We start from the raw sequence: 23329 nt of genomic DNA, 5'->3' as shown, positions 1-23329 counted from the left end.
AGGCTACCCACTCCAGTATTCTTGGGTTTCCCTTGTAGAGAAACTGCCTGCAGTGTGAGAGACCTGGGTTCAGTCCTTGGGTTGAAGATACTCTGGAGGAGGGACAGGCTACCCACTCCAGTATTCTGGCCTGGAGAATTCCATGGACTATACTGGACACAAGTGAGGGACTTTCACTTTCACTTTCCAGCTTACAGATGGCAGATTGTGGGACTTACCTTTATAATCACATGAACCAATTTATCGAAATAAATCCATGTACATGGGTATGCATGTGTGCATATATATATATATATATATATAAATAAATATAAAATTGTTGTTGTTCAGTCGCTAAGTCATATTCTACTCTTTGCAACATCATGGACTGTAGCACGCCAGGCTCCTCTGTCCGCCACTATCTCTTGGAGTTTGCTCAGATTCATGTCCCTTGAGTCAGTTATGCAATCTAACCTTACTTTCCCTTTCTTTCCCTTACTTTCCCTTTCCCTATGTGTATTACATATATACGCCAACTGTATTAGGATTATGATATGTATCTACATCTATATATAGTCAGTGTTCTCCATGTATCTCTATATTTAGAGATAGTCAGAGTTCTGTGCATGTATGTCTTACTGATTCTGCTTCTCTGGAGCTCCTTGGAGAACCTATCTAACACCATAGGTCAGGGACAGGAGAGATCTGCAGGCCGCATTCGTTAGAGAAGACCTTCAGGGGAGAACTTTGAGGCATTAAAAGATCCTAAGAAACCCCTCTTCTCTTCTTCTGCATCTCAGACCGTGTCACTCACTGTGAGTGTTTTTTAACAGCGTGGGTCTCCTCCACAGCTCCCGATTCCCTGCCTCCTCCTCACTGAGCTGTAAATAATCGTTTTGGACTTCAGACGCTGCTCAGATAAGCTGTGATTGAAAACACGGTCTTTGCCAATGGAACATGTCTCTTTGCCAGTGACAGCCTGTTGGAGCAGGAGGTGGGAAGCCCAGATGCACAATTACTTCTGGGCTTCCAACAGCATCCCATTCGAGGTTCACAGAAGCACAACTAAATCAACACAGATTTTGTTTCAGGCGTCACTGGTCACAGCTGTGGAGGTATCTCGGCTATTCCTATGAAGAATTTCCCACAAGGGCTAGATGGAAAGGTTGGAGAATCAGGGGAGGAAAGACTGAGAGATGAATAATACTAGGCTTAGAAATCCAAGCTTCTTGTCTTTTTCTGAAATGAAATCTTTCTGTTGTTATTATATTGAAGAAAGTACAAATTACAAACTGATTGCTCACATAAACCAAATTTTCAGAATCAGATGAAATTGCTAATTACAGTTGTCATATGATCAGCTAACTTAAAACTGTGAAATTTATTTAACCCTGTAACATTGAGGGCCATGTATTTTTGTTTTTTAGCTCTTTGGTTTTTATTTTACTTAACTTCACTCTATTTTATTTTATTTTGGCTTTGCTGGGTCTTTGTTGCAGCTTGCGGGCTCTTCACGTGGTACGCAAAGACTTAGTGGCCCTGAGGCGCATGGGATCTTAGCTCCCTGACCAGGGATCCAATTTCTATCAGTGATTTAGTGGCCCTGAGGCATGTGGGATCTTAGTTTCCTGACCAGGGATCCAACCTGGTTCAATTTCTATCAGTGATTTAGTGGCCCTGAGGCTTGTGGGATCTTAGTTCCCTGACCAGGGATCCACCCTGGTTCAATTTCTATCAGTGATAAAAAGCAGCCCCAATAGAACAGTGGGGAGAGGTTGAGAAAGGGACATGGGTAGGAGTGAAATCAACAAGATGAGAGCTCAAGGTTACTGGTGGTCAGAAACCAAAAAATGCCATTCAAGCCACAGGGAGCTCACCCCTTCCTGCCTATTAAAACTGGTGGAAATTAGAGAACTGGGTAGCACCAGCATTGATGGGATAAGGGCTTTGGGTGATAACTTTGACCTTTTTCAGTTGGGCTTGATCAACAGACAGCATCAGCTATAGGTCAGAAGGTAGGAGGGGAGGTGGTTGGGTAGTTGTATATCAACCAGTCGTCTCCCTGCAGGGACTCTTGGGGCTGCTGGTGTCCCACTGCCAGAGGCCACAGCTCCTTCCACACAGCCCTCTCCATGCTGGACTGGTCCTGCTGGGCTCCACGAATCACTTCCATCTCTTGCTCCTTCATCCTTAGGGCAATGATGTTCCCACACTGAAGTTTACCCACACCTCTTCAGATAAACCCTTTATTAAGCACTCTTTACCTACCCAGTTGGATGTGCTATCTTAGTTCAGTTTACATGGTGACTAAAACCTGGTCAATAGGGAAACTAACAACTTTCCCAGAGCTACTAGCAGAAAAATTCAGTAAAATCACTGGTCATTGCCCCCAAAACTTTGAAAAAATGCTGACCTTAAAACCACCTCCCAAAAAAGACAGAAGACCATACAATTTCTCCCATAACACAAATGTCACTGATCCTGACACCTGATTAAGATAACCAGAATTATTATAGAATAATCTCAGGAGTATAGAACTATCTGATTAAAACATCTCAATCAGTAGAATTTAACAATACATTAAAATAACAAGTATAATATAGTAAGCATAAACCATGAAAGGCTTACTCCAAGTATAAAAATGATTAAAGAAACATATTAAGGGGCTTTCATGGTGGTCCAGTGGTTAAGACACTCACCTTCTAATGCAGGGGGGTGTAGGTTCAATCCCTGGTTGGGGAGCAAAGATTCCACATGCCTCTGGGTCAAAAAACCAAAACATAAAGGGGAGAAACACTATAACAAACTCAATAAAGACTTTAAAAATGGTTCACATAAAAAATATCAAAAAGAAACATATTTATATATTAATATAGCTTGTAATGGACTTCTCTGGTGGCTCAGATGGTAAAGAATCCACCTGCAATGCAGGAGAGCTGGGTCGGGAAGATGCCCTGGAGAAAGGAATGGCTACCCACTCCAGTATCCTTGCCTGGAGAATCCCCTGGACAGAAGAGCCTAGAGGGCTACAGTCCATGGGGTCTCAAAGAGTCAGACACAACTGAGCAATTAACACACATACACACAGCTTCTAACATCATCTGCAAAAATGAGTGTATAAATCAATAAATGAAAGGATATAAAACAGCACTTTCTTAATTCAACTCATTATTATTTAAAAAGTGTCAGTATGGGAATGGGAGACTACTTCCTTAAAGTAACAAAAATAATGCCAAGCTAGTCCCTTTGACAGTATGCTCATGGGAGAAGGAGCCCTATAGTCAATCCTTCTCAAATAAAGTGAGCAAAAAAAAACAAAAAAAAACAAAAAAAAAAACAACAAAAAAACAGCCTCATCTGCCGTATAGTTTATTTCCTTTTTGAATGTTACTAGATGCGGTTACGGTGGCTTGGCCATCAAAGGGGTTGGAGTCTGGTTTTAACCTCAAAGGACTCCTGGAGGCAATAAGGCTCCTCCCGGCTGCCTGCGCTACCAGGGGCAATACTTGCTTCTGGTCCAGTAGAAAACAGAAAGCTCCACTTTATTCCTTAGGGGTTCTCCTGTCCAAACCCCTCATTTTGCATGTAAGAACACTGAATTTCAGACAGAAGTGAATTCCTCAAGAGAAAACATCGACTGGCAGAATTAGGACAAATAACCACCATTTGCTGAGCACCTACCACTCCATCATCAAACAGCCCTGGAAAAGTGATCTCACTGTGACCTTTCTGCTGGCCGCGAGGCTAAGGCTTGGTGACACACAGCTGGCCTGAGATCATAGGGAAAAGGAAGCCAGGGACAGAGAGACATGACACTCAAGACGAGCTTATCATTTCTCTCATTATTGCATTCTATAAAATAATTTTGTAGGTTTTGTATTTAACTATTTGCTCCACATTTATTTAGAAGATAGAATTAGAGCTTCCCTAATTCTAGGGTGGCACAGTGGTAAAGGAATCTGCCTGCCAATGCAGGAGACACAAGAGATGTAGGTTCAATCCCTGGGTCAGGAAGATCCCCCAGAGGAGGAAATGGAAACCCACACCAGTATTCTTGCCTGGAAATTGCCATGGACAGAGAGCCTGATGGGCTACAGTCCGTGTGGTCACAAAGACTTGGACACGACCAAGCACAGCACAGAATTAGGGTGCCATCTATCCCAGCAATGGCAACTGCATATTTAGTCTGACAGGTCGGGCCATCCTTGGAAACCTGTTTTTGAGACAAGGTTTTGGATTGGAATCCACATTTGATGATTCTTTGGGCTGAGTTCTGCACCCCACCATCCAGTCTCCTAGTTGCCAGGCAAGACTACTTTTCTTGGGAACCAACCTCTGAAAATCAAAAATCAACATTGCTCTGTTTATCCCCTCCCAGGTCATTCCAAGGGTATTTCTTTTTTTTTTTTTTTCAGAGCAGGTTTAAAAAAAATTTTTTTTTTTAAATTATTTTTATTAAAATTTTTTTTTAAACTTTAAATTTTGCATTGGAGTATAGCTGATTAACAATGTTGTGATAGTTTTCAGGTGAACAGAAAAGGGACTCAGCCATACATGTACAGGTATCCATTCTCCCCTAAACTCCCCTCCCATTCAGACTGCCATGTAACATTGAGGACAGTCCCCTGTGCTCTACAGTAGGATCCTATTGGTTATCCATTTTAAATATAGCAGTGTGTACATGCCCATCCTAAACTCCCTATCTCCAAGGGTATATCTGATCCACCTGCTTTGTGCCCCATAATGAGCAAGAGAACTGGACATGGAACAACAGACTGGTTCCAAATAGGAAAAGGAGTACGTCAAGGCTGTATACTGTCACCCTGCTTATTTAACTTATATGCAGAGTACATTATGAGAAACGATTGGCTGGAGGAAGCACAAGCTGGAATCAAGATTGCCAGGGGAAATATCAATAACCTTAGATATGCAGGTGACACCACCCTTATGGCAGAAAGTGAAGAAGAACTAAAGAGGCTCTTGATGAAAGTGAAAGAGGAGAGTGAAAAAGTTGGCTTAGAGCTCAACATTCAGAAAACGAAGATCATGGCATCCAGTCCCATCACTTCATGGCAAATAGATGGGGAATCAGTGGAAACAGTGGCTGAATTTATTTTTGGGGGCTCCAAAATCACTGCAGATAGTGATTGCAGCCATGAAATTAAAAGATGCTTACTCCTTGGAAGGAAAGTTATGACCAACCTAGATAGCATATTAAAAAGCAGAGATATTACTTTGTCAACAAATGTCCGTCTAGTCAAGGCTATGGTTTTCCAGGAGTCATGTATGAATGTGAGAGTTAGACTATAAAGAAAGCTGAGCACAGAAGAATTGATGCTTTTGAGGCATAGTGTTGGAGAAGACTCTTGAGAGTCCCTTGGAGTGCAAGGAGATCCAACCAGTCCATCCTAAAGGAGATCAGTCCTGAATATTAATTGGAAGGACTGATGTTGAAGCTAAAAACTCCAATACTTTGGCCACCTGATGCAAAGAGCTGACTCATTTGAAAAGACCCTGATGCTAGGAAAGACTGAGGGCAGGAGGAGAAGGGGACAAGAGGATGAGATGGTTGGGTGGCGTCACTGACTCAATGGACATGAGTTTGGGTAGACTTTGGCAGTTGGTGATGGACAGGGAGGCCTGGCGTGCTGCGGTTCATGGGGTCACAAAGAGTCGGACACAACTGAGCGACTGAACTGAACTGAACTGAATGAGCAAGAGACCAGGCAGTGGGGTCTAGACCAGCCTAGAGGAAGAGTCCACGTGGAAACAAATGCCATCGCAAGAGTCCATCCAGCATTTGTCTCTGGAAGCCCCAGCCCTTTCTTTTTTTTAATAAGAATTTTTAAGTGGACCATTGTTTAGCGTCTTCCTTGAGTTTGTTACAATATTGCTTCTGTTTTATGTTTTGAACACTAGGCATGTGGGAATCTCAACTCCCTGACTGGTAATTGAACCGACAACCCCTGCATTGGAAGACTAAGTCTTACCCACTAGACCACCAGGGGAGTCCCTCCCAGCCCTTTCTGACAGCTGGCACAGGGTTCTTCAGAAATCCTTCCCAGGCAGGTTCCTATGTTTGACCTGCTGGAGGGAGTTGGTCAAATCCCTCCAGTTGGGCTTCCATCTGGCTGCATCAGTCTGATTTCTGCTTTGGTTCCTTCCCTACAGGGGAGGGTTTCGTCTGCAAGACTCCAAGGAGCCATGGCCCTGGGCGTTTCCACGCCCCTGCCCTCCGCTCCCCTCACTGGAATGCTCTGACCTCTCCACTAGGGACATTTCCTGGAACATAACAGAAAGTGTCACCATTTTCATGGGGTTCCCCTCACTCAAGTTCGTGCCTTGCTCTGTCCACCTTTTGATGCCAAGGTCAGCTCCCAGAAGCACCTGTACAATCCCAAGAAGAGGTGCTGGTGACACTTAGAATTACTGCAACTTGAGGGCTTCCCTGGTAGCTCAGTGGTAAAGAATCTTCCTGTCAGTGCAGGGGACACGGGTTCGATCCCTGGTCCAGGAAGATCCCACATGCCAAGGAGTGACTAAGCTTGTATGCTGCTGCGATTGAGCATGTGCTCTAGAACCCTCGAGCTGCAACTCCCAAGCCGGAGTGTTGCAAGTACTGAAGCCCACGTGCCTAGAGCCCTTGCCCCACAACAGGAGGAGAAGCCTATAGCAAGCTATAAGAAGCCCGCCCATCTGATGCAAGAGTAGCTCCTGCTCTCTGCAACTAGAGAAAGCCCACACAAAGCAACAAAGACCCAGTGCAGCCAATAAATAAATAAAATAAACTAAAAAGAAATACAGCAACTTGAGTATCTTCATTACGCTGACTCCTTGATACTTAATGAACAGCAATAACCATAAAGCCTTATTTCTAAATATTTGTTCCACACTGTCCCAGAGGACCCAAGCATGGACCAGGAACTTTAGGCTCACTCCCTCTCCTTACCATCTGGTGTCTTCAGACCAGTGCCCTAAACTTTCTGGGCATTATTTACTCACCTTGCAGGGAGAATGAAACCGAGGTTCCTGGCTTGCCCCCAGCCTTGTGTCTGTCTCTCTTTCGGATCCCAGCCTGCCTGGCTGCCTCCAGTGTCGTTTGCTGCAGTGTTTTTTGCTCAAGCTAGACAGACAGGGCTTGCTGCCCATCAGCGCAGGGTGCATTTGCCCCCTGCCGCCCCTGGAATGCCTTTCGCACTGATCTGTGCTTCCCTGTATTCAGCGCAGGCTTCAAAATTCTTCCAAGGTGACATGTGTAAGGATGCGCTGAGGCTCTTGGGTGGCTGGAGAACACATCGAAAATTTTGGCAGTTTTCACGTCTGCCTCAGCTTGTATTTGCTGGCAGGCTGCTCGAGTCTCTGTTATCTGGGATGCCTGGAGAGCTTACACACACACACACACACACACACACACACACACACACACACACTCTACATATCTCTATGTGCATAGAAACACATACATATCTATATATCACATACCTATCTGTGCTTGTGTCTCTCTATATCACTTATTCTTTACAGGGAGTCCATGTCATTTATCTCTGACTGCTCCCAACCACGCTCTGGGAAATGAACTGCTATGACTCTTACCTTTCAGAAGAGGATGCTGAGATGAAATTTGTTCCTTTTTCTTTCTTTTTAAGAAATATTTGTATTTATTTATTTTGTCATGTCAGATCTTAGTAGCGGCACACAGAATCTTTAGTGGTAGTATGCAAACTCTTAGTTGTGGCTTGCAGGGTATAATTCCCCTGCCAGGGATTGAAACTGGGCCCCCTACATTGGAAACATAGAGTCTTAGCCCACTGCACCACCGGGGAAGTCCCTTCTTTTTGCTTCTGAACTTCCTGGTGACTCAGATGGTAAAGAATTTGCTTGCAACACAAATAGACCCAGGTTCGATCCCTGGGTTGGGAAGATCCCCTGGAGAAGGGAATGGCAACCCACTCCAGTATTCTTCCCTGGAGAATTCCAGTATTCTTGCCTGGATAATTCCATGGGCAGAGGAGCCTGGTGGGCTAAGTCCATGGGGTCACAAAGAGCCGGACATGACTGAGCGCTCACAGTTTCACTTTCATTCAGTTTATTAGACCTCTGGGACCATGTCACCAACAAGTACCTTCTTCAGCTGCTGCTGCTACTGCTAAGTCGCTTCAGTCGTGTCCGACTCTGTGCGACCCCATAGACGGCAGCCCACCAGGCTCTGCCGTCCCTGGGATTCTCCAGGCAAGAACACTGGAGTGGGTTGCCATTTCCTTCTCCAATGCATGAAAGTGAAAAGTGAAAGTGAAGTCACTGAGTCGTGTCCAACTCTCAGCGACCCCATGGACTGCAGCCTACCAGGCTCCTTCATCCATGGGATTTTCCAGGCAAGAGTATGTGCTTGTTAAATGAATAAATGCACCTTAAATAGCTAAATGAGTAAATGCCTACGAGTGCTGCTATCTGATTATCCTGAGGCCTATGGCCTGAAGGTTTCTTTTGGGTCCACATGTGCAATGTCAGGGCTGGGTCTCTTGGTTTCAACCATGTATTCTGTTTGAGGAATAATTTAGAAGTGTGACCAGAAGATCCATCTGACTCTGGGTTAACTGGTGGCCCCAGTTAGGCCACTGAGTTCAGTGCTTATAGCTAAATATCGTGTGACTTCAGAGATAACTCAGCTAATGGTCCACAGTCTCCCTTATCTCCTTCCCTGGCATTTCCCAGATGAGCGTATAAATCCCAGTAGAATCATGGCCTCCATCTCTTTAATGAGGCCTTTAAAAACCAGAGAAAATTATAGCAGCAGATAAGATTGGCTTTCCTGTGTACCTGCTTCATAAATGTTTCTCCTCTCCCCAGTGAAGTCAATGCCATTTGATAAACCCAGAAGTGAATTTCCTGTGAATTGTCTGGGTCACATGATTGAGTTAATTCTTCCAGCAGGAAAGGAGTAGTAAAAGCAGTTTCTGTCTTTCCTGATCTGATGGGCAACAGAAATGAAAATATTCCTCTCCTCTAGTAAAGGCTGAGGTAGAGGGGAGACTTTCATAAGTACCATGTGGCTTTCATAATCATGGACCAGAAAAGAATCTGCTCGTTGCTGTTGTTCAGTCACTAAGTCGTCTCCGACTTTTTGTCACTGCATGGACTGCAGCATGCTAGGCTTCCCGGTCCTTCGCTGTCTCCTGGAGTTTGCTCAAGTTTGCGTCCATTGAGTTGGTGATGCTATCCAGCCATCTCATCCTTGGTCACCCCCTTCTCCTTGTGCCTTCACTTTTCCCAGCATCAGGGTCTTTTCCAATGAGTTGGTTCTTCGCATTAGGTGGCCAAAGTATTGGAGCTTCAGCTTCAGCATCAGTCCTTCCAATGAATATTTAAGATTGATTTCCTTTAGGAATGACTGGTTTGATCTCCTTGCAGTCCCAGGGACTCTCATACCTGGTGTTTACTAAACCTTAGGCCATGGGCCAGGTGCTGAGGTGACAGTACTGACAAAGGAGCATAGAGAAAATTCCACCCTTGCATGGACAGCACTGGGGAGGATAAATAGATATGAGAGATACATGACCCGATAGGCGAGACACCTGTCTGTAGGCCCTGGGTACCATCTCCAATTCCTCGTACGCTTTCCCTGATGCTAAAAGCATGGGGACCAACTTCCTCCCGCCCCTTGCCAACAGGATTTTGGTTTACAGTCTGTGCTGAGAGGCTCACAGGCAAGATTTAGAAAAAGGGAGATAAGTGGAAGATATTTTTACAGTGGCAAGAAGAACCAAAGGTTTGGGGGGGATGTGCCATTTTGCAGAGCGATCCTTTTGGTGGGACTTTAGGCAGCTGTGACAGAAACTGTGGGATCCTGACCCAAGGGACAGTGGAGTGGCGGTATCTTCTTTCCTTGAAATGTAACCATGTATTGTGGAAGTAGAAATGGTCTTTCATGCCCTCTTCTCTTTCGGCCCTTGATCATACGCTTGGGGAAGACTGAGGTTCTGCGTATTGGAGATTCTGATGAATAGGAGAAGTTTCCCCGGCCCTCATCCCTACCTGAGTCTACTAAGACCCCTTGAAACCAGAATCGTCCTTTCCATTCCTGAGGAGGCTAGGCTTCCATCCCTTAAAATCTCTGCTATGGCTTCATCTGAGGCCATTACCTTGCCGAGAACCATCCTCAAGAAGACCCCAAGAACCTCCTCTCCCACCCTTTTATTGTCTCCTGTCCCATAACTGGATAAAATCCTAGCATATCCCAGACAAATGTGTACAGGGGACTTCCCTGGTGATACAAGGGATAAGAGTCCACTTGCCAATGCAGTGGACATGGGTTCCATCCCTGGTCTGGGAGGATCCCACATGCCTCGGAGCAGCTGAGCCCATGCCCCATAATTACTGAGCCCGTGCTCTAGAGCCTGAAAACTGCAACTACTGGGCCTGTGTGCCACGTGAACTGAAGCTCGTGAACTAAAGGCCGTGCTCTGCAGCAAGAGAAGCCGCAGCAATGAGAAACCCACGCACTGCAAGTTGAGAGTAGCCCCCGCTCTCCCCAACTAGAGAAAGACTGCGTGCTGCAATGAAGACCTAGCTAGCACAGCCAAAAATAAAATAATAAATTAATTAAAAAAATGTGTACAAGGTCTAACCTGGGAGATGAGTTTATATACCAAAATAATATTGTTTTCATTAGTGTTGGTAGATACTGCAGAAATATGTGTGGGAATGGGTTCCAAGGAGTATTGATCAAGGAAGTATTTACCTGAAATCTAGGAAAATTTATCTTTGGGGGGAGGTGCCTTGTAATTCCATTCTGTGTAGAATACCTTAAGGAATGACTAAGTAAATGCAGGCAGGATCACATTTCAAGAGGGAAATTTTGTCCCTCCATCAGAGAAAAACCATAGGAGGCTGAGGGCAAAGGAGTCATAGGTCAGATAGTGCAAGATGGAAGTTCTGAACAACAGGAGTCTCACTGCAGTTGCAAACATACATAATAAGACTTTAAAATACACGCAGCTTCTTCTTTGTTTTGTTATTCAAATATTTGTTAATAATTATGAATTTTTAATTTCCTCTCCTCTTCTCCTGGGTTTGTGCGTGCTAAGTTGCTTCAGCTGTGTCCAACTCTTTATGACCCTATGAACTGTAGTCCGCCAGGCTCCTCTGGGAAGCCAGGGATTCTCCAGGCAAGAATACTGAAGTGGGTTGCCATGCCCTCCTCCAGGCGATCTTCCTGACCCAGGGATTGAACCTGTGTCTCATGTCTCCTGCATTGGCAGGCAGCTTCTTTATCACTTAGTGGCACCTGAGAAGCCCTTCCTCTTCTTATACTGTCTCTGAAAGGAATACAGGTGGTAGATATTAAGAGTGGTGGAGACCGAACGGAAGAGATGGAGACTGGAATCATCACCATTAATGATGAACCAGGACTCCAAAGTCTGTGTTCACTCCTCCAGCTCATGCACCCATCCGTGTAATAATTAAATGTCAGGCTCAGAGATCTGTACGTTCTGCTGACACACCGAAAAATACCATGAGTGTATATTAATCACGCAATCAGAATCCATGAACCCATCACTCTCAGATTCTGTGGAAGCTTTCCCTTCTCCAGTGTGATCTGTAAAATGCTGGCAAAATTTTATATCAGCAAAAATAGCAATGTGATTTTCTGGTGTCTATTTTACTTCATTGCCATATCTATATCTCAGACAGAGCCTGCTTTTTCTTCCTCAAGTCTGTGAAAATAAGGAATAAACATTTCAAGCCCTTTTTGGCAGAAAGGATAATACTCTTCTGGTAGTCCAAGCTATAAATGGATCAGTCTTGGGCAAAATATAAACGTCCTGACATTTCTGCTCATCGCCATTAAAATATCCCTACTGAGTGACTGAACTGAACTGGCAATATCAGATTGTGGCATTTATACACCATCTATGTGGCATGGTTATAATAAAAGCTTGAAAACCTTGTTTTGGATGAACAGATGAAATGAATCTCTTGGGGGAAAAAAAGCGCTTTTTTCATAGATAAATAAATAAGTGATTAGTACTTAAATATTCTTTAAATATTCGTTAAACTTTAATCAAAGGAAACTATCTATCAAAGGACCTGACAAAAATCTAAATTAGAAAACAAGCAAACAAACAATTATCTCACTACTTAATTGCAAAATTTCAACATTTTTAAAGCACAGGTTTGAACTGAACCAATCATTAAATATAGAAAACTACATTGAAATAGGCCAATTTGCTTACCATCAAGTTGAACAAAAAGTGGATTATGTAAAAAGCAAAAACAAACAAAATCTGGGAATTCTTAAACAAGTGGAAACAAAAGCAAATGAAATGATTGAATCAACTGAAATCCAAAGTAAAAAGAAAAACTTGTTTCCTGAAGTGATTATCTTGTAACTGAAAAGGTATTCTCTAACATGAACCTGAACCCAAATGCTCACGTTTTAAGATACAGTTAATCGTTTCTAAAAGAGGTGACCATTTTCCATCCCGAAGGGCCAGTTAATGTGGAAAGCCTCATAATTTACTTTTATCTTAATTCAACATAAGTAGACAGATCAGTTCAGTTGCTCTGACTCTGATCAATTCGTGTCTGACTCTTCACGACCCCATGGACTGCAGCACACCAGGCTTCCCTGTCCATCACCAACTCCCAGAGCTTGCTCAGACTCATGTCCAATGAGTCAGTGATGCCATCCAACCATGTCATCCTCTGTCGTCCCCTTCTCCTTCTGCCTCCAATCTATCCCAGCGTCAGGGTCTTTTCCAATGAGTCAGTCAAGTAGACAGATAGATAGATATGTAGACAGATTTTCTGTTGGGTGCTGAGCAGCTGGAAAGGAATCTCAGACGTCTTGTAAATCTTCCATCCTGTGGCCTCTCTTCTAAATATAGAAGATTCTCCCAATTCTCCCAATCCCCCAGGGAGAAATCCCCAATCCCCACCCTTTAACCGTGTCTATGGTAGAACAGACATTTCCCTCCTGGTGGACTGAACCTAATGCGGCCCTCACAGGAAACCACCCATTGCAATTTAGACATCTCAGTTTTGAGGTAGAATTCCTTCTTCTCTGGGGACCCTGAGTTTTTACCCTTAAGGGGTTCCACTGATTGAATGTGGACCACCTACATTATAGAGGATAATATCCTTTACTTAAGCATGAATCTGTGCAAACTCCAGAAGATAATGAAGGACAGGGAAGCCTGGCATGTTGCTGTCCATGGGGGTCACAGAGAGTCAGACAGGACTTAGCAACTGAACAACAGCAACTGGCTGTAAACATTAATCCTGCCTACAAAACCCCTTTGCAGCAACGTCTAGACTAGTGTTGGAACAAGTGGCCAGGTGGCATAGCCTAGTCAGGATGACACAGAAAGTTAACTGACACAGAATAGTGAAATAGCCAAGCTCCGGGGCAGGAGGTCATAGTTATTTCAAAGCAACAGCTGGAGGAAGCGAGAAGCTGCTAGGAAAGGAGCAGCCTGAGTTAAGTGGGCTGGGACAGAAGTGGAAAGAGGGGCCATCCCATAATGCTCAGCCTGGAAATATGATCTGCATTCTGAAAGCCAGAGACTGAGATGTTTATAAGACCTTTCCCCTCCACAGGTGAAAAATCATTTCACTGACTGAAGCCACCGAGTCCGTTTCAATTTGTAGGCAACCCATGGGAACACATCTGCAAAGTTGCTAGATTGCATCAGTTGTGAGGTTGCAGAAAGAAAAAGATGGAGTCCCACATGCCCTCATCCTATGGTCTTGAGGTTTTTTTTACCAACCAATTATTTCAAAAGTGAGCTCACCTTGCAGGGGCTTGTTCCCAGCAAACCTTCCTGCTCTACCTCCAACCTGTTCCCATTCTTACTCCTGATACTTGGGTTCTTCTCTTTACCCTTCTCCTCCTGGTCTCTCCCTTTCCCAAGGTTAACTGACATTTAGTACTTCATCTCCTTAGTGCTTGGACTTCCCTAGTGGCTCAGTGGTAAAGAGTTTGCTGGCTAATGCATGAGGCACAGGAGACACGGGTTCAATCCCTGGGTCAGGAAGATCCCCTGGAGTAGAAATGGCAACCCACTCCAGCATTCTTGCCTGGAAAATTCCATGGGCAGAGGAGGCTGGCGGGCTACAGACCATGGGGTCGCAAAGAGTTGGGCATGACTGAGCACGCAGATGCACGCACTCCCTAGTGTTACTCAAGCACCAATGCAAGAAATTGGGTGAGATTCACCCCAGATTTTTCCCCTCCTCTTCCTCTCCCTCCTCTTTCCCCACTCCTATGAAATCAGCCCAAACTATGGCTTTTCCAGTAGTCATGTATGGATGTGAGAGTTTGTCCACAAAATAGAGCACCAAAGAACGGATGCTTTTGAAATGTGGTGCTGGGGAAGACTCTTGAGAGTCCCTTGGACTGCGGGGAGATCAACCTCATTAATCCTAAAGAAAGTCAACCCTGAGTATTCATTGGAAGGACTGATGCTGAAGCTGAAGCTCCAATACTTTAGCCACCTTATTCGAAGAGCTGACTCATTTGAAGAGACCTTGATGCTGGGAAAGATTGAAGGCAAATAGAGAAGGGGGCAGTAGATGATAAGATGGTTAGATAGCATTGCTGACTCAATTGACATGAATCTGAGCAAACTCTGGGAGACAGTGCAGAACAGAGGAGCCTGGTGTGCTGCAGTGCATGGGGTCGAAAAGACATGACTTAGCAACTGAATGACAACAACAATGAAATCAGTGTATCTGTACTTAATCTCTTGGGAGCAAATTTCATGCTCCAGCCCACAGCTCTATGCAGAATACTCATATCCACCCAAACTCTCCAGCTTGGGATGGTGACTCAGGAAGTTGAATTCTATGCTTTTAATGGTATATATATAGTACATGATCAGGGCTTCCCAGGTGGCACTAGTGGTAAAGAATCCGCCTCTGACGCAGGAGACACAGGTTCGATCCCTGTGTCAGGAAGATCCTTTGGAGAAGGAAATGGCAACCCACTCCAGTATTCTCGCCTGGAAAATTCCATAGGCAGAGGAACCTGGCAGGCTGCAGTCCATGGAGCCACAAAGAGTTGGACACAACTGAGCGACCGAGCACTTAATGGTCAATTAATTCTTGATATTATAATAATAGTTGTTGGGGGGCGGCTGATATGATGTGGGGCTGAAACAGAGAAACCAGAAATTAAAGACGTTAAGTTCCAAAAATTAGTAAATAGGAGAGAGGCTCAACTGATGACCCCAGAGGCATGGTCAGGCGAGGCAGCCACATTCTTAGTACCGAGAATCTGTAAACACAGCCGAGAAAACGGAACCAAAATGGAGATGTCCAGGCAGAGATGGGTTCTTAAAGGAATACTGCTGAGCGTGAACCGAAGATCAGGGAGAGGAAACCCAGACTCAGTGGGGGTAGAGGAAGTAGGAAGGTGGGAGTGATGTGAGGACACCAGCGAAAGATATCTGCCTGTTCTAGGCTGCTTTCCAGAGATTCTCCACGTCAGCTCTTTTTCTTTATTTTAGCTGGGTAGCTCTTAGTTGCATGCGGGCTCAGTAGTTGTGTACAGGCTTTAGTTGCCCCATGCGGCATGTAGGGTCTTAGTTCCCCGACCAGGGATTTAACCTGAGTCCCCTGCATTGGCAGGCAGATTCTTAACCACTGGACCCCTCAAGGAAGTCCCTCCCTGCTGGTTCTTATTTCTTGTTGTTTTAAAAGGAACATATGGTGCCCCAGAGTTAGAAATGCTTTGTTAAAAGGCCACAGATGGACAGTTGATTGGATTTTTAGTTAAGATAAAGAGTCAGGCACTAAACAGCAATAAATTCAAGACAGAAAACTCCTCTTAGAGGTTTTGTAGTGACCACTTTCACAGACATGGCCCTTACTGAAAAGTGGAGGGCATGTTTCTTCCACAAAATAGTACTTCCTGTTTATTCTAGAGTTCTGAAAATATTACCCCGACTCCACATAAAATGCCACCGACTACTATTAATTGTGATAATGGTGATCCTCTCTCTTGGAATAAGTGTAAACTTCAAGCTGAAGTTTGCACATGGTCCTCTCTGACAATGAATTTGACTGATGCTGATGTTGGCTTGTTTCAGGGTCAGTTTCATTGCAACACCAAGAGACTTTCCTTACTTCCAACTAGAGGTGAAACAGAAGAACCAATTTGAATCCTACTTTCAACATGATCCAGCCATGTAAGCATAAACAATTCATTTACATTCTGTGAAGTTCAGCCTCAAAGGGATGCTGTTATAATTCAAATCAGCTAGAATTATCCTTCCCCTTAAACTCTAGATTTGACGATTAGTTGGTAACCCCATTCCGTAAGTTGTGGATAGCCCATTGTCCCTTCCAAGATAGAGTCGCAAGATTCTGGCTGGATTCCCTGGTCACCTCGGCTCTCAGCTTTGGTGTTTATACTGCGTGGTGTTGCTTCACAGCAGACGGACAGGGAAAATCACCTCCTCTCCCTGACATCCTTCAAACCCTCCCCACTTACAAAAAGGGCAGCTTTCCAGGGTATTCAAGTGCAAACTATTGAAGCAGGGTATTCTGCATTCTTGGTGTCTAAACCCACAGTGAAACTGAACGTCGCTCCATCATCTCTGATTCTTTGTCAGGCTCCTCTGTCCATGAGAGTCTCCGGGCAAGAATGCTGCAGTAAGTAAGCATTCCCTTCTCCAGGGGATCTTGCTGACCCAGGGATCAAACCCTGGTCTCCTGCATTGCAGGCAGATTCTTTACCGTCTGAGTCACCAGGGAAGTCACAGGCCCTCCGTTAAGCCTGATCCTCTTTCTCTCTTCCTTCTCTGTTCTCCTCATTTCTATTCATTCTGTTGGAGAACAGTTTGTCTGTTTCTCTCCTAGCACAGTCTCCTTCAGATCTGCCAGGGTCTTACTTTCTATACTGAGTGAGTCATAAGGTATTTTCCTAAGCAGACACGCCCCCCTCTTTAAAAAAAGACTCTGGCTTTCAATACTCAAATTGTCTTCACTCCCACTTTATGATGAAGAATTCATGACCCTAATCAACAGGAATGCATATTGGGAACTAGCACCCTGGGACTTCGGAGCAAGTGTAATATATTAGGAGTTATGCTAAGGACTTCCCCATCTGTCAGTTCATGTATGGCTTTCAAATCTCCCAAACCTGCAGTCCACTTCCTAAACTGAATTCACTCCAGAAATCTATTATGCTGCTTCCTTTTGAGGTCTGGAGATGTAGATCTGTCTTCAGTTGAGATTACAGGTATTAATAGATTCAATTTCCTAAGTTTATTGAGTGGATTAAGTGAAATATTGCCTGTGATACACATACTAAAGAGAGAAGCACCAGATAAGTGCTCAGCAAATATTGTCTCTCATTATAAAAATATTTACTAAACGTGGCTATTTTCCTGTATTTCACTCTTAAAAATATTCCTGAAATGACCCATATTTATACACATATTATTGTGCAATGATGGTTTGTTTGCAGACTGAAATCAGAGACGTGTCAAGGGTCAAAGGGTATTGTGGTGGAACATTTCAATGGATATCACACAATTTCCCCCTAAGAATTATGCCATGTTAACCCCCTCAGAGACTGTGTTTGAGAATGCCTGCTGAATTCAAACCCCCACCAATGTGGGGTGTTATCAACCCTTTTCATTTTTGTCAATATGCATAAGTCATATTTTATTTTAATTTGCATTTCCTTATTAGTGAAGTTAAGCATAGGTATATGTTCTTTGTCTTATTCACGTTGTCTACTCATTTTTCTTCAATTAATTAATTAATTTGGCTGCATCGGGGCTTAGTTGCCGCACGTGGGATCTTTGTTGCCATGCTTGGGCTTCTTTCTGGTTCTGACACCTGGGCTCAGTAGTTGTAGCCCTCGGGCTTAGCTGCTCCTCAGCAAGTGGGATCTCATTTCCCTCACCAGGACTCTGAACCCTAGTCCCCTGCAATGCAAGGCAGATTCTTAACCATTGGACCACCATGGAAGTCCCAAATCAGTTTTTCTTTAGCTTTATTTGGGCATCTGTTATATGCTGGATCTGGTCTCTGGGCATTGTGAATATAGTGGATATCAGAACAGATAGGTTTCTGCTCTTGCCAACTGAAAATGTTTACTCATTTTTGTTCTGATTGATTTGTAAAGCCTCACTGCCTCTTTAGAAAATTCACCCTTTGTCTATAATAGGCTAAAAATTTGGGAAGGAATGGGATATTTAAGGCAGGCGTTAATAAAAGACATCTTTTCAGAGTGTAATAAAGTGTTAATTTTCAGGAGGCACATAGTGGTTTTTCCATGCTTGGGGCAAGCAATTATCACTGAGTGTGGTAATGGTTTTCCTGATTCTTTGGTAAGAATCAGATGGTAAGTTTCTTAGCACATTCTGGATAAGAGCTGGTACATGGTAGAGGACAGGAGAGGTAAAGTAATTCTTGAATCCTGAATAGATGCCCTGGTTTATAGCAATCCATTAAGAAAAAAAATACTGATTAAAAACACTTACTGGTATGGCCTGATGGTGGACTCTCAGGCCTACATCCAAAAGGCAGAATTGAAGCAAACTACCTAACGATAAAGTCATTTGGGTAGGAGATTGGAAATCAATTTTCTTCTGAGTATGGAGGGCTCTTATTTCGGGGGACAATTTGTACCTAATCTGTGCCAAAGTCTTAGAAGCGAACACGCACGACACCCAGACCTAATGCTCACGTGGTCTCCACCATTCAAGGCAGGGGGACGGGACAGTCACGGAGGCCCCTGCCCTGCAGGGTCCCAGCAGTTCACCTGGGAAGTCATAGCTGAGCTGAGGCTCTGGGCTCTTTTCTGTGAGATGTTTTCTCCAGGGGTGGCCACTGTCACTGTGAGAAATCCAGGAAGAATCCAGAAGACCAGAGCACAGTCTGCGTCAGGGGTCCCCAACCCCTGGGGTTTCCTGATGGCTCAGAGGGTAAAGAATCCACCTGCAATGCAAGAGACCTGGGTTCAGTCCCTGGGTTGGGAAGATACCCTGGAGAAGGGAATGGCTATTCACCCCAGTATTCTTACTTGGATAATTCCAGGGACAGAGGAGCCTGGCAGGCTACAGTCCAAGGGATTGCAAAGAATCAGACACGACTGAGCAGCTGTCACAACCCCTGGGCCATGGACTAGTACCAGTCCATGGCCTGCTAGGAGCTGGGCTGAATGTCAGGAGGTGAACAGCAGGTGAAACTGACACCATCTTTTCTCCCACATCCGTGGAAAAATTGTCTTCCATGAAACCGGCCCCTGGTGCCAAAAGATTGGGGACCTCTGGTCTATATGACTTAGAGGGACAGGGTATCAGGGAAGGCTCCCCCCAAAACACTCGCGTATACGCAAACGCATTTCCCCACCTCTTCCATTCCCCATCGACGCACCCTCCTCAGCACTTCCCTTTATAACTCTTTAAACTGTAAGTATCCTGAGAGAAATGATTCCTCTGGATGTGTATCATCAGACCACACCTTCAAAGGAATCACCTCCAAGCTGACTACTGCTGCTTCCAAGGACTAAATGAGGACTCTTGTGTTTATTCCACGTGTGACCTGTACGTTAGATATATGGGAATATTTAATATGATATGGAACCGGTTGTGTTTCTTCATCTCACACAGTGAACTCACTAAGCACGCTCAGCACAGAATCACACTCAGAGGTCTTTTCATTAGCAAGTACTGACAGAATACAAATAAGGTATTATAGCATAATACATAATTACAGCATAATAAGATACTATTTATAGCATAATAAGAAAATACAGCATAGTAATCCCCCAAATATTCTTTACATAGGTGCTTCTCAGGCTTACAACATGTTTTTCTGATGTTAAATTTAATAAGAGATATTATTTATTTAGCTCCTACTGCATATGTATGTAGTATATATATTTTGCTTAAACTGTTCATATATGACATATATATTTATATGTATTACTAGGCTCAGGCGGTAAAGAATCCGCCTGCAGCTCAGGAAACCTGGGTTTGATCCCTGGGTTGGAAAGATCCCCTGGAGTAGGGCCAGGCAACCCACTCCAGTATTCCTGCCTGGAGAGTCCCCACGGACAGAGGAGCCTGATGGGCTGCAGTTCATGGGTTTGCAAAGACTCAGACACAACTGAATGACTAAGCACATAGGTTATATTATCTAAAAATCTTTGCAAAAAACCCAAGTACATATTTATTATATTGCATTTTATATCTATATATACTGTATATTATACATAATCATTTACTGTTGTTGTTTAGTTGCTAAATCATGTCTGATGCTTTGTGACCCCATGGGCTGCAGCAGGCCAGGCTTCCCTGTCCTTTACTATCTCCTGGAGTTTGCTCAAATTCATGTCCATTGAATCAGTGGTGCCACACAACCATAATCATTAGTGTTTATAAAAAAGGCCCAGAAGTTGGGCATTGTTATACTCATTTTATGAATGAAAAAAGTTAGGACTTTCTTGGTGGTCCAGTGGCTAAGACTCCATGCTCCCAATGCAGGGGGCCGGGTTTGATCCCTGGTCAGGGAGCTAGATCCCTTAGATCTCAACTAAGAACCCACATGCCACAGCTAAAGATTCCGCATGCCACAGCTAAGACCTGGCACAGTCCAATAAATAAATAAGTATTAAAAAACAAAGATAAATGCACGAAAGTGAAGTTCGGTAAGGGTTGTCAGCTTGCTGAATGTTGACATATAACCCAGCTTTGACTGAAACTCAGATCTCTCTTCCTCAGTCACAATATTAATAAGAATAACAAAAATAGCTAAGGCTATATAGTTCTACTGTGTGTCAGATGGTATTCAAACTACATTTTAGATACATTCACTCATTTAACCTCCATGAGATAGGTATGATCATCACCCCATTTTACAGATGAGAAAACTAAGGCACAAAGAGGTTAGAGAGAGTGCCCAAAGTCACATGATTAATGCCTGGAACTGGTATTTGAACCCAGGAAGTTTGACTCCAAAGCTCAGTGCTTTTTTTGCTACATCAAACTATTAATATTTCTCCAGAATATTTGAATTTTAATTATACACTAATTGAAGTCTTTTTGCCAAATACTTGGGAATCATGGAAGAGAAAAGAAGAACAAAGCATCTTATAATCCCAACATCAAGAATCATCCATGAATAGCATTTTCTTGTATTCCTTTGCTGTCCCTATGAATGAATATTTCTATACTGGGACTGGCGGAAATCAGTTTCTATGGAGTGGAAAAAATGAATTTTATGACCACTCCAGAATTTATTTCTTCATTTCTCTCCTGATGCTCATTTGTCTTTCTCTCTATGTATTTGAATCCCTTATTTAAGATGTATGTTTTGAGATAGAATTGAGGGTGAGGGAGAATCTCCTTTAACCTTTTGCAAGCATTGCTAAATTGATTTCTTAGCAGATTGTTTATATTCACCAACCCATCTGAAATGGATGTGAATGCTCATTTCACATACCACTATCAAACTTTACATTTTTCCTAAGAAATTCTAGCCACTTGGGAAAGCATAATATGGTATGTTGTTAATGTGACTGCACGGTTTTCAAGTTTTTTGTTGTTGTTTTTGCATAGTTGCTAAGTCGTGTCTGACCCTTTGCAACCCCATAGACTGCAGCCCACCAGGCTCCTTCTGTCCATGGGATTTCCCAGGCAAGAATACTGGAGTGGGTTGCCATTTCCTGCTCCAGGTGATCTTCCTGACCCAGGGTTCAAACCTGAGTTTCCTTCTTGGCAGGCAGGTTCTTTACCCCTCAGCCACCTATTTTCAATTGCTCTTGCTAGTGAACCTTTCCCCCTTCTCTTTGGACACTGTCTGGATTGATTATTTCCCACCTGAGATGAGTTAGTTGAGAGATATGGACTCTTTCTGACCTGGTCCTATTGACTGCATGTTTTCCACTTCCTTGCTGACCTCAAATGCTCCTGATTGGACCTGATGCCTCTTTCTGGACCCACCTATGTTAGCTGATTTTTTTTTTTTTAATCACTTTGGCAGATTGATCATGTCACGCTGAATCCACTTAATCCTACAGGAAGGGAAAGAAAATCCCCTCTCAGAGCTGTAGGAGCCACATTACCATCTCTTCTCTGCAACTTTTCTGCTTTCTTGTGCGACTCATTTAGCGGGGAAAAAAGCACCATACCTATGGCATTGAATTGACAGGCAAGTGCCAGGCTCTGCTGGCGTTTCTTTGATGAAGGACACAAGAAGGCCCCTCAGTGTTCTGCAGAGAAGGGCCAACAGGGACTGCAACACAGTTTTGTTTTTCTCTTCCTGGTTTGCTTCGCTCTGTATGACAGTCTCTAGGTCCATCCACGTCTCTACACATGACCCAATTCCATTCCTTTTTATGGCTGAGTCATATTCCATTGTCTATATGTACGACATTTTCTTTATCCATTCCTCTATTGATGTATATGTGGAATCTAGAAAAACGGTATAAATGATCTTATTTTAGAAGCAGAAATAGAGACACAGACATAGAGAGCGTAACTGTGGGCACCATGGGGGATAGTGGGGGGGAGTGGATGAACTGGGAGATTGGGATTGATAATATATATACTATTGAGACCAAGTATAAAATAGATAACTAATGAAAACCTACTGTATAGCTACTCAATGCTCTGTGGTGACCCAAATGGGAAGGAAATGCAAAAAAAAATGATTCACTTTGCTGCACAGGAGAAACTAACACAGCATTGTGAAACAGCTATACTCAAGTAGAAATTAATTAAAAAAAAAGATGAAAAAAAGACATAGTTTTGGAATCAGACAGAATGGTTTGAGACCTGACTCATTTGATGTAATGTGGAGAAAGAGCGTGCAGAATAATTTAACACAGAGCTGGCGCATAACATGTGCTCAGTAAATGACAGCGTGATCAGTAGCAGTAGTGTAGATTGATACCAGGGGCATAAGGGAATGCGGTTGAAGAATATCACTGCCATATCACTAGATAAAGGATGTTGTGCTGAGCAAGCCATCAGCCCCTGCAGCTGCCCCACATGATGTACCCTGAGGGGATTCAGGCTGGAAAAAAAGAGTATACTCGCCCTAAATAGTCAAAAGAATAATTTCAATAAGCCAAGACTTCTGCATTTTTCCCATACATTGAAAAGCACTAACGGAGAAGGCAGTGGCACCCCACTCCAGTCCTCTTGCCTGGAAAATCCCAGGGACAGAGGAGCCTGGAAGGCTGCAGTCCATGGGGTCACTGAGGGTCGGGCACGACTGAGCGACTTCACTTTCACTTTTCACTTTGATGCATTGGAGAAGGAAATGGCAACCCACTCCAGTGTTCTTGCCTGGAGGATCCCAGGGACGAGGGAGCCTGGTGGGCTGC

This window comes from Ovis aries, chromosome 24, assembly GCF_016772045.2.
Source record: "Ovis aries strain OAR_USU_Benz2616 breed Rambouillet chromosome 24, ARS-UI_Ramb_v3.0, whole genome shotgun sequence".
Taxonomy (NCBI): Eukaryota; Metazoa; Chordata; class Mammalia; order Artiodactyla; family Bovidae; genus Ovis; species Ovis aries.
The sequence above is the reverse complement of the archived record's forward strand: the minus strand, read 5'-3'. Positions refer to the sequence as shown.